At 41.3% G+C, this 13,101-nt stretch overlaps 1 protein-coding gene across 2 annotated transcripts in view; it reads right to left on the bottom strand.

Annotated features, from left to right (window-relative positions):
* The window catches only part of LOC119727311 (short transient receptor potential channel 4-like), a 53,058-nt gene that overhangs the window by 25,768 nt on the left and 14,189 nt on the right, over positions 1-13,101 (bottom strand). Inside the window, exons 1-2 of one of the 2 annotated variants that reach the window (XM_038199164.1) lie at positions 6,926-7,197; positions 4,233-4,352 (exon numbers count right to left, since the gene is read on the bottom strand). The gene's annotated coding sequence lies outside the window, so the exon portion shown is untranslated. Of the gene's footprint in view, positions 1-4,232; positions 4,353-6,925; positions 7,198-13,101 lie in introns of those variants that run through there. The other variant, XM_038199163.1, reaches the window with a different exon arrangement.

Raw genomic sequence — 13,101 nt, 5'->3', positions numbered from 1 at the left:
CAGTCAACATTTAGCATGTTATAACATTGTGAACCTTTTGTCACACAACTCATATCCTTAAACAGTCTACCAATGAAGACGACACGAATACTTACATAATACCTTAGGCGCAATTAAATTTATACACTTACCCGTTCCCGATCCCACCACGGTACCTTCTCGTTTTTCGAGCCATTCATTCAACGAAATGTTCGCATTTGCGGCGCGTTGAAAGCATCGCAATCCCAGGAAAGTGAGTAAAACTGGCTGGTCGGCGCAAAAAAATATAGATCGTGCGACCATCCCATATTATTCTAATGTAAAAAAAATCTGCTGGTATGGTTTCTGTCATCGCGGCTGTATAATGCTTATGGGAGAAATTAATGATGACATGCTATTTACATACATTAAGTATACGCAAGCAATAATTTCAGCATAGGCCTATAGCTTATAAGGCCGTCAATATGCATTGTAGGCCTATATGAATAAACAAACAACCTTGCATAATAGACCTACACATTTTAACAAGAGGAATATAATGTGGGCGTTGCACAAGTTTCATATAATGTAATTTTATACCATTACATGAATTGGAAATTGTGTAGACATTCAGGAAATGTTGCCCGAAACGTTGAGTAAGTGCGCAGCTTTCATTTGGAATGCAAAACGTTTGTAATGCCCACCATTAGAAGAACGGAACATGAAATTACAAGGAATACAAACAATAACATACCCAGTTTTGATTAATTGTTTCAATAAAAGACAGAAATAAGGACGTCACACTTTGCAAAACTCACATCACAAATGACATCGAAGGTTCAATAAACAAAGAGCAGGCTAGTCGAAACGTTGAGACCAAACTGATCTCCCTCAGCCTCAGAGAAGATAATTGGGAGAAGTCCCACTGCCTTCCAATGTACTTAGCGAAAGTAGATAACAAGCAGGACAAGTTCCTTCTTTTAACAAGCAGGGAAGTTCTTATCGGAACTAATACAAATCTACTGATTGAAAGAAGACACAGCAACATGGTGTTACCGCAAGACCGTAACTATATCGGTACTCCACCATTCAAAGCATAAAGTCTTATATCGCGATACATTGTTCCTTATTCGGAGTGTCATTTTCTGGGTGTTGTACATTTTCTGCTGTCAACCTTATTTGTAACGAACGCTTTCAATATTGTCATGTTACGGATGCTTAATATCACAATCGAAGCTCACCCTGTTCTGCCACCCAAAGACGCCATGATGCACACATGCAGGCAGTCGAGTCCCTTCTATGCCAGAAGAGCTCTATGCTGCTTGCTTTTGACTTTTCCCGGGCCCAAATTGAAATCAGTCTCACGCATGATTTCATAGCGACACTTAGAGAGACAAAATAATTTCCCTTTATATAATATACGCGGAAGGTAAGTGAACACTGCCTGGTTGGGAAAAAAATTGGACAATCATGGTACATAATAGAGAAAAAAATACGGTGGACCTTTACGTCGTGTGTTCTAAAACTAAAACACCTCAAATTCATGTAACACTCATGCTTTGCAAGAGACTGTATCCAAATTGAGACTGGTTATTGTTTTTAACAATGTCACAAAACACTCCCCACCACTTTTGAGTGATACTTGTAATCACTTGAACTTTGCTGTCTCATTCTTCATGAGAGGCTTTTTGCACATTTTTTTGTTTGCATTTTTTTTGTTAAACATGCGTGTATGAATTTCACAAAGCAACAAAATCAACCTCACACGAGCCGCGATTGCACCAAATTATGAATTATTTCCATAAAACTCAATGCCGAAAAGGTGTTTTCTACCTATTTTTCTACAAGATACACTACAGCATCATAACCCTTCATTTCGTTAAGTTGAATTTTGGCGTCTCAGTTTAAAACTACAAGAGATTCCTGTCTCCTGAGGGAGAATACGTCATTGCTAGCACAAAATTGTCCTCGCTAGAGACCATTACAGGCAAATTGCAAGACAGACGTCAGACACAATTTCATTAAATGTAAACATGAATCCAAGATTGCTCTTCAGCAAAAGCAATGTGCAAATGCAGGAAGCATTTATAGCTGCCGAAGACTTATCAGAATATTGGACATGCCGAGTTCTTAATATTAAAATTGCCTCACAATTGTCTCGTAGAGGTCTCCACCCCCCTCCCCAATGTTATGCTGGTTCAAAATGATATTGTACGGTATTCATGGTAGACTTTGAAGAAGAATCTGCTTCTCGGCTTCTTATGGGTATGTACAGGTGTTAAAAAAACGGTTTACACTTTTTTCACACGCAGATTTCACGGAATTGGGGACACATGTTAAATTTTTTCAAGACGTTCCTAAATTACAGCATCTTCGTGGTATTAATGGTGAAAACGGCGCTGAAAATAAAGCCTAAATTAAGAAGTATTGATGGTTTAAAGAAAGATTGTCAAAAACCAGTTTATCCACACGCAAGTCTATGAGATATGGTCAACACAATAGCACTGCGTACACAAATAATTGCAATAATTGCATAAGTAGGTCTATACATAACTGCCATAGACGTAGACATGGACACACTTGTTTTTGACCATTCCTCTGTAAAAGACCGCTATTTTCCAACTGGAGCTTTATTTTCAACGCCGTTTTCACCACATACGACTAAGATCTTGTAGTTTAGGAATATCTTAAAATAATTTCAACAGATGTCTTCAATTTCAAACATGTCCCTGAAAAAGTGTAAAAAATGTATTATGTCATCATGAAATACTGTATTTTACCTAAACACATGTACCGTTAAATGTGTGATTTCGTATTCCTTAATGCGTTAAGGTATAAAATCAGGTAGAGACCATTAGACACGATGCAGGTATACGGAAGCCGTACATTTCATCTGGCACACAATGGGAAATATGCATTTCGCATCAAATTGTTACAAGGTATAAAAATGTGGGTTTGGTGCCACCACACAAAATGGCGCCATAATCAGCTCCATACCCGCACAATTTCTAACGGTCCCCGAGTATTGCTTCACAGAGCCCACAGACCAAAATTAATATCCAGACGAGGGATCTCCGCCATTAAAATAAAAAATAAAAATTGTCAATTCAAACTTTGGGTTTTCAATTTGAACACAATTGCTCCTGGTTCGACGATTCGCTTTGTGCGTGCAAGCACTTCATATTGTCATCACCACAAAGTGTCCGTTTTCGGATGGGTGGATCGGGCAATGAAAGCAAGAAGAAGAAAAAAATAATAATATTTTGCACAGGAAATCAATTATATTCCTAAGACAAGAAAGTGGAGGCAGCTAAATGCAATCACAAATTTCTGAGATTTGTACTTGCTGCACAAGCGTGGCGATGGTTTCTGAAAGAGCGGTTGGAAATGACAAGAAACAAGAGAAAGGTAAATGACACGCAAGTACAAGCGCCTTGGAGAAACGGAAGAGGTTGAGAAAAATTCTCGCGGGGACGCAATGTGTTTCGACGGACATTTCTTTCAATCCCTTCGACTCACCACTTAACAACAAGCTGGACAATCGGAAAGCCCTTACCTTTCACATTCATACGAACTGAATGAACTCTCTGAAAGAAGTCCTTTTTGAATGCCTGAGTAATTTTATAGGTACCAGTGAGTTGTTTAACTGACAATTATACCGTACCCGACCTGGGGTTTGTGTAATGCTGAACAGTTCTTCGCTGACCATTATTTGCAATTTTCGACAGATTTTGCCAACTTGATTTTTTCTAGTGAAAGAGTCTATGAGCAAGAAGTAACCTTAGGCCCTAATTAAATTCAATATCTCGAATTATGAGTAATTGGTCGGTTGTGTACGCAGTTTGAAACTCATTGAAAATTAGGCCTAAGCGGATAATGCACGGTCCAATACTCAATGGTATTAGCCGTGTGATGTGGTATGTGGGTTTGAACTCACAAGGAGAACACAGTGCTTGTGTTCTTAGGCAAGACACTTTACTACAACAGTTGCCTCTATCCACCCAGAAATATATAAAAGGGGCACCCTTGATTTTACTCAGAACAGACTGCGCTGATCACGATTTCTGAGCCGTTTCAGACATACGTGCACTCCTTGAACCAATTAAGAAGAAGAAAAAATGACGGATCTTTAAGACCAAAATGACACACTGAATCCTTTCATCTTCTTCCACCTTTCATCTTCTTCCACCTTTCATCCTCCACCAACAGAAGACTGAATCAAACAAGGGCGTATGTCAAACATGACGAGACCTTTTAACTGAAGTTACACTTACCATTGGAGATGTGCAAAGTGGAGACAACAGAGTGGTCAGTTGGTGTTTGCATAGTACTGGATGCGTCCGTTTGGAACGACAGGTAAAAGCAACAGGGAAGATGAGGAGGCCAACTCAAACCTGGTGATGAAGAAGAACAAGACTTAGTGAGTGTTATAAGGAGAGCCCAGTAAATTTGTTGGTCCTGTTCTTAGTCATAAGAGACAAGCTGTCCGTACGTCAGTTAGTCAGTTCAGAGAGATGGGTACTTTGTGTCAAAAAGAACATGTCCTACTTTGATCCTAAATAACTGTTATTTACCAATGGAATTGAACCAACATTTCAGATTATGTAAACAAGGCATGACAAATTGTATGAAGCGACTTCTTCAGCTTTGTGCAAGAGGGTGAGATTTAAACGCCATACGAAAAAAAATACGCCCTTTCAAAATCTGCCGGCCACTTTCGACTTGACATCCTCCAATGTCAATACAGCGCTGGAGACGGTGGCGGAAGGCGCCTGCTGCTGCCGAAAACTTCTTAAGGAATGCAGGATCACCCCTGGTGTCATTGCACACCTCCTCGATCGTTTGGCACAACACACGATCCAGGAGATGTGCAATGACATCAGGGGTGATCCTGGACATCTTCAGACCGCAGCACGCGCCTACCGCCAATGCCCCAGCACTTTATTTGCCATTCTGTGAGTATTTTGTTTTTTTCGTATGGCGCTTAAATCTCTAATGAAAGTCGCTCCATAAAATTTGTCATACCTTGTTTACATGATCAGAAATTTTGGTTTAATTCAATTGGTAAACAACAGAGTTATTTAGGATAAAAAGTAGGACTTTTTTTACACGTAGTACAAAGTAGACAATAGGCTGGCCGTCTGTCATCAGCAAAAAAAATCACCGTTTATGCCATGTGTCTTCAAATGCTACGAGCAGAGCATCATTAAAATCAGTTTATTATACAGTAAAAGGCAGTGGGGCATTCGGGAAATAAAATCTTTTTTTTTTTTTAAACAAACCTGCACAAAGGAAAACACACGGATTTACTGAATAAAGATGAGACATCAGTTCAATGAAAACCGAGCAAAAAGTAATACATCAAAAATCTAAATTATCGCGACTGCCCTTTCAAAAAGTATGTATCGCTCTTTCTTCAAAGGTTATACTGTTTTACGATACGTTCAAATGTTCCGCATTTTAATTCATTACGCGATGCATTAGGCTTGAGTATACGTTTAAAAAAAAAAAAAAAAAACATGTATCGCTCTGTCGATAATTATCGGTGCGGGACAATGAACCTAAAATTTCGACGTTAGAATTCATTCACGGTTCACTAGGTTTGATACATCATTAACTCGCCTGTTTCGGGAACCATGAATAAAGTTGTGTACATACGGAATTAATTTTCTTCATTATTTTTTTACTGGTCTTTTTTTGCGTTTGTCTCATCACAGCCCAAAAGAAAAACACGTGAGATACATGAGGTCTTCTTTTAATCACGGATGAGCAATCTCTGCGGATAGGGGCTGCAATTGGATGATGCTGATGGAACACCGGGTAGTGTGTCATGCCATGTGATTATTTGGGTGTTGGTGTGGGGTTTTGTTCGGGGGGGGGGGTGAATTCAAAATCAGCAACATCATAACAAACATACTGATTATTACACTATAACAAAATCTAGTCAGAGTTGACTAGAAAACAGGCAAACTTTCACCCAGCTGACCACAGTTAGGATCAACTGGGTATACAAGTTTCATTCAAGTCAAGTCTGACTATGGGCTCCGTGCGCCAACTAAAGAGGGCGCCCTTTTACATAGCAACGACGTCCCGTGGGCGGGACATTTAGCTGGTTGACGCGTACCGTTCCTTGTGTGTGACGCACGTACACCAGAGGTTTTGTACCATGTACACGCAGTGGTATGCATGGTGCGGCCGCGCGCCGCGGCAAAATTGCAGTCAGGCAAGATGGCGTCGGTCGGTCACCCCGAACTGTGCTTTCTTTGCCGGTGAGGGGGTACTTGTGAACGGAGCGGATAGAGTGAGAGGGAAGGTTCAGGAATGGATAAGTGACTGGCGTGAAAACAAAACCAACATGCAAGCAGCACAACCGGCCATCCAGCTAACTAGCTAACCAACAAGCTATATAACCAACAAGCCAGAGCCAGCAGGGGACACAGCCAGCCAGCTAACAAGCCAGACAGCCAACGAGCCAGTCAGCCTTCAAACCGTCGGTCCAGCTGGGGTGCCAGTCAGCCAGCCAGCCAGTCAGTTGGCCTGTCGACCAGCCAACCAGCCAAGCAGCTTGCCAGTCAGTCACTCGACCAGCGAGTCAGTCAACCAGCCAGCCAAACATAAAGCTCAGTAATAATCTACAAGAAGCACTATACTTGATTTGTGTTCATGCAGCTAGCCAGCCAAGCAGCCAGGCTGGATGCCAACTATCTAGCCAGGCAATAAGTAGCAAGTCAATCCCCCAAAAGTGTAAACAGGCGTATGCAACACACAGGGCGTATACACGTAATTGAACATTCCAAAGTCATCTCACGTCATGCAGCCGTGCACCAATTTTCAGGGAATCGCAACTTCAGAAAGGCCTCAAACAACTATGCGCTGAATCTCCTTGAGGTATACAGGCCTAAAATCTTCCAATGACACGGCATCACTCACTCCCTCGAGGGTGCCAATGACAGCCGAAATTGCTTACCGATTAGTTACAACGGAAGCATTTACCATTCTCCGTCCACAGCTCTCAGTTTATTCCGTTAATCAGCCGGCAGAAGAAGTCGAACCTTCCATCGCGTGCAATCTTGGAATTGTCCGACGATTATCTAGACCTGGTCCGTTTACACTGAACTGTCTACGGACTTCCAATAATGCGATACTCATCCGCATCACCTGATGAAAGCTAGACAGATGAATCTCTCCACTCGGTAGACCTTCGTGGCTTATATTCTGATCCCGCTTAAAGCTGTCTTCAACTGAAGACAATATTACCAGCAAAAGCTACAAAACCTGAACTGGTCACGGTCGACGTCAGCTCCGGGACGTCTTAACCTTGTATTACAACGAAAGCACTGACAGTGTGCGGGTATGTCTCATTACACAATTCCATTGTGTAAAGAAAGTAACACTGATCTCATCGTAAAAAGATATCACGTACATGTAAATCGGTAACCCAACCATAAACATTCAAAAAGCAGGTTTAGTGTTACCAGACTGATTACCTGCTATCTGTGCAAGGGTGCAAGAGCGACCCGACTATTCTCAAAACAGCCAGCCTCTACCATTCGTGAAGTTTATTTTATAGTCCGTTAATTTCAATTGCTCATTATTTTGATTAAGATATATGGAAATAAATCAAGAGAAGTCAAATAAATTTCTGAAGGGAAAACAAAAATGTGAACAGGATCCCGCACTGATTGAGGAATTTTGTCCGACCGAATTTTAGATGAGGCTTGTAAGACTTTTAGGCCAAATACTGCTAACAATCATAAGCAAATGCACAATTAGAATGCGCATATAATGAAGATGTTTCCCACTGATGTGGCCTTGAGTGGAGTTCGGGGTAGTGAAGAGATAAACACAGAGGGCCTGGGTTACGTAACTGTTGTCAGTTGATAATTCGATACAAATGTGAACACTTGAGGGCTCTCTAGGGTACATTCAAAGCTGGCCATGGGTTACCGCAGGTACACGATAAGGGTTTCGCAATACATTTCAAACATTGCCGCTTTATTAGAGGCTCGTCTGGGACAGTATTGATTTACATGCATGCAATAAAAAATACCAGTGAGATGAATGATACCAAGCACTTCGCTGGTTCCCGCTATTTACACTACAACAGGCCAGAAGGGCCAATGCATATCAACCACTACAATATGGAACTGCATGAAGCGCATCCATTAGGCCGGTTACCAGCCACAAATCATATACGTAAACTATATCGAATGCTGGTGCCCTGGTCACATACCATAGCGTGTTGAGTATTAGGCTGAACTGTTGCGATCTGTCGGAGGACGGCCATTATTGCTTTCGTAACACTGCCCGCAACATTGTCAGCACCGGTTCAAATGTCATCATTTATGCACACGATTTGCATTAAAAGTTACAGCCGATGAAAGGCAGTGGAGCAAGTTCTCCTCGCTAAGCCAGAAAAGGTGGTCCTGATCTCACTGCTTTAAACCAAGTTTGGTGCAGCCATGTGCCACTACTACTTTAAACGACCACACCCAATAAATTTGAAAAAAGTGGTCAATCACAAATTATCAGTGAAATTAAAACAACTTAACAACTGTGTTCAGCCTATTATATGAACCGTGCTGTGATCGGCCGTTACATGTACGCGTGTTATGGCATGCCAATACCATGCTAAATATTCGTACCTTTGCATATAATAGATATCAGTTGGCCAATAATTTAACCTCGAGTATAGGCTAAAAATGCGGGTAGGTTGTCATGCAAATGAGGGTAGTACAAAGCAGTCGTGACGAACATTTCGCATCGGGAAGAAAATCCTCTGACGTACAGTGCCACGGAGCAATTATTAATCAAATTTTTCAGTTGAAATTGAATAAACACGCAATCTGGATATAGCGAAATCGATTACGGAAGCGGCGTATGAAGCCGCGAGCAAACTATGCATGCAACCGACAAAAATATTTGTAACTCACGTACCTTTTCTTTAAAACAAACAAACAAACACCCTAACATCCCCAACACACTTGTCCGCTGACCCTTAATGTTAGGCATGCACAATGGACCTTCACATACTCGGCATGATCAATCCATGCTACAGGGTGAGTAAAAAAAACAACAAGCGGAACCCAAAGCAAAGAAATATATTTTATATTTAAAACAAATATGTAGCACCAAAAAATAATTATGACTGGTAAGCCAATTTAATAAGCTACTTTTAGATGCAAACAAAAAATTACTTCAATTGCTCAATCCGTTCAAATTATATCACCATTTAAACGAAATGACACTATAATCTGTTTCGTCCAAACACGCGATTTCAAGAATTGTCGTTACAATATTATTGTCACCAGCGATAAAACCTCAGTTTAAAAGTTAAACAATATTCAACAAAGTCCTTTTGAAGGCCTGTCTTTCCAAAATAAAGTGGATTTTATAAATCCTGTTGTTAGCCAAAGTAGGGTTGTTAATAAAGATATTGTGAGCTACAGTTGTTGAAACACGCATTCTGTGTCATTTTCTTCGTTCTTCCAATTACAGTCAGAACACACAATAAATTGCTCTCTTTTTTTTTTGGACGAAACTGATTTTAGGGTTACTTCGTTTAAATAGTGATACGATTTTAACGTGTAGAGCAATTGATATAATTGCCTCACTTAAAAGTAGTTTAATAAATGGGTTTTCTAGTCATAATTAATGTTGGTGCTACATGTACATAGTTTTTTATATGACATATATTTCTTTGTTTTGTGGGGTTTTTTTGGTGTGTTTTTTTTGGGTGTGACTCATACGACACCTGTCACAACCTAGTACAAAACTACTCTCGTGCTATTTCACGGAAATTCACGGAAATAATGCTCATTTGGTGCAAACTGAATGATCCTTCACAACTGCTTAACCATTTTCTATTGGTCCCGAAAGTATTGTACGTAGTGTGTAATCAAAACAGCATGAAACGGCATGTGCAAAGCTTATTCCTTCACCTGTAATGTTAACACGCACTCCTGGTTGATAAAAAAACAACTTCGAGTTGACATGGAATGAACAGCTGCCGTTGAGAAGTGATGATGGAAACTAATCGCGTGCGATATCGTGGTCTCATGAACATGTTGAGTGCGGACACGTGCATCAATCTCTGATCGATTGGGCCTGTCTCATATTAAATCAAGCTTAACGTGTAACCGAAACCTGCAGGATATGTATTAACCTTTTCCGCGGCCAGACAGTGAAGCAAGCCCGAGAGCCAACAAAGCAAGCGATCCAGAATGGCTATTCACTGCAAGTCTCTTCGTGCATCTCGGTACACAGAGGGCCGCTGATTTAGCCCGCTCATTTCTATACGGGTAATCATATACGATAGCACTGCCCGGTTGACATGTGACAGTGAGTTATTGTGTATTGAGGTACAAAGAGGCTTACAGAATGGCCCTCTCCTGCATCGGCGAAAATGCTCTGAGGGTTGCAGACCAGTAAATATAGACTGCCAGTTATGATCACGCGAACTCCCCAAAATTATATTTTTCAAATACTCGCAGCTCTCAAAGGTGTTTCAGACACACATCCAAGTAAAGCTTATTTCATCATCTTTAATTTTCCGTTATTTTTTTTTCGGGTTCAACCATGACCTTTGGGAGAAAAGTCCATCCAAAGATGATCACCCCTAAAAGCCGTCCTGAACCCCTGAACCTCATCGCCATTTTGACATGGACACCTACGCTCCATTGCAAAATAGAGCCATTTTAGTGCCTAATTTCATCCAAATGTCACAGAAATAGGAGCTCTCGCAGTCCTCTGCGCGGCTTCTACACTTCATTTTTACAAATCCTCAAGTTCACGGCCCTCACAATGCTCTAATACCGGAGAATTTGAGGGCATGCAAATCGTGATTTATCCGCGTAGGCAAATTCAGACACATTTACAGGTCTGCACCCTTTAACCGAAGATATCTGTATCTGTATCATTATAGTCGGTAAAGCATCCCAGAGGAAACATCACATGCACCAACTCATAGAGAAGACGTACCACGAGAAGAAATGACAGTTTTAGAGGTGGGAGGAAAAGCCCAGAAGATATTCTGGGGGGGGGGGAACCCACGGAATCAGGTAGGGACTGAAAACCCAATCCACATATTGGCCCAGGCGGGATTCGAACCCAGGCCAAAGCGGTGGAAGGCGAGGAAAGTACCGCTTCGCCAACCTGACTCTTCTGGGATATGGAACACATACCTCAAACACCTCACACATTCCGTATTCTCTCAAAGTAAGCCTTATCATTCTAACGGCGTCTAATTTGTCAAAATCCTTTACCACGACCCAAGACCTGAGGACTTTTCACACTCGAAACGCAACGCCTACATCGGCCGCGCTTGAGAGGTGCGAGAACATAATTTGCAATGGAGTTGAATGGACTCTGTCATGCATGTATATACTTCCAACGTGCTGGATACGTTGACGACGCCGAACCAATTAAAATATTCATGAAATGCGGAGTTGACGTCGACGTGAGCCAACACGTGGAACAATTCTCATGAAACAGTACCAGGCACAGTATTTAATTGTATGCACATAATAAACTTCCATGCATTAGGATTCAATTTAGCCTATAGAATCGATATGCAGCATCAGCCGCGGTGATGTTTTGATAGTTTACTTAATCAATGTGAATACGAGTGAAATGTGTAAAAAAAAATTCTTACAAAAAAAGTCTGGCCATACCAGTGACTTCAAAGTTACGTAGCTCAATAACGAAATAACAGGTCTTATATTGTCTACAGGTCAGCATAGTGCGTGAGTGGAACCTGATGATAAATTTTGATTAATTTCGTTGAGCAGGCACATACAGAATGACAGGTGCGGATTGAAAGGGAATCCCATACATCACGTGATTTACCGTTATACGAAGACTAATCATTAAAACCGAGGACGTGGACGTGTCCTCACTATTAAACAAACTAGGACATAACCTTTTTTCTTTTCAATGCAACTTTCCATGGAATATGATACTGCTAAAAGTGAAACTGCATTTTCCCCCTTAATTCTATGGTCAGATATATTGCGGTCCTACGTCTAAGTGTGCAAAAACATAATTACGACGAGAAATCTGTATCTGGTCCGCAAGATTTTCTAATTAAAAAGTGATACCCACCACCAGATAACGGATAATCAGGAATACTTCGGGCATGACGACAATTCGAGCGCGGGGTTCGATCGTTTTCATCGGCCCGGTGCCAGTGACGAGATGAAGTGATAACTCGCATTGTATAGCCTTTTGCTAAAGGCGGTGCGCCACACTGAACGCAGGCTAGGCATTGCGAAACCTTCCCGGTGATTTAATCTTTGATGTCTGGGACTTGAAGCGAGTCTAGACTGAGGTGTCCGGCAATGAGCAAGACAGATCTGGCGGGGACACGATCTTCTGATGGCTTGCACAGATAAGGTGTCAAGGGTGCGATGTAACAAGCTAGTTAGAGCGCTGAGCGTTCATTACATTACAGCCGCGACTCCGCGGCGATCATCCCGACAGACACTCCACTAGTCACACTTGTCTTTTCCTCTATCCTATCTCCACTGATCATCCAGGCAATTACTTTTTCAAGGCATGTCGCAGAGCGGCCTTGCGAGTTTTGCGACTATACATGTATTAAAACTCCAGGGCCTATATGACAATAAATCTCAGAGACAGTCGTGTAGCGAAATTATTATAATTATTTTTTTACCCCACACTGTTAGGAGACTGAAAATGAGTAAGGCAATCTTAAAAGTCCGATAAGCATATTAATTTTTGATGAATTCTTCATGAACAATGAGGTTTTCTGGAGATCTCATTCCAAATTTCTTATTATCCATTAAATGTTTCTTATATATCGCCCTTGGTACTTGAAAAAAGGTGTTAACATGAAACCTCGCGAGGTTAAATAATTATATATTAGAAGTTGATCTCTGGCTAAAAAAAAATAAAGCAAGTCGTGTGTGAAAAACTAGCTCGGTTTAAAAAGGTCCCGTGACTAACAGGTAATGAAGACATTGGTGTGGAGTGCTGTGGCCTCGTGGTTAAGGGCATTGGATTCGTGGTCTGTGGGTAAAGCTGCAGGTTGTAGGTACTAGGTTCGAGTCCAGCCTGGGGTTATGGTGCGAGTGCATTGGGCAAGGCACTTTGTCAATCATTGCTTCTCCCCACCCAGGAGTA

This window comes from Patiria miniata, unplaced genomic scaffold, assembly GCF_015706575.1.
Source record: "Patiria miniata isolate m_02_andy unplaced genomic scaffold, ASM1570657v1 HiC_scaffold_20, whole genome shotgun sequence".
NCBI classification, from domain to species: Eukaryota; Metazoa; Echinodermata; class Asteroidea; order Valvatida; family Asterinidae; genus Patiria; species Patiria miniata.
The sequence above is the reverse complement of the archived record's forward strand: the minus strand, read 5'-3'. Positions and strand labels throughout refer to the sequence as shown.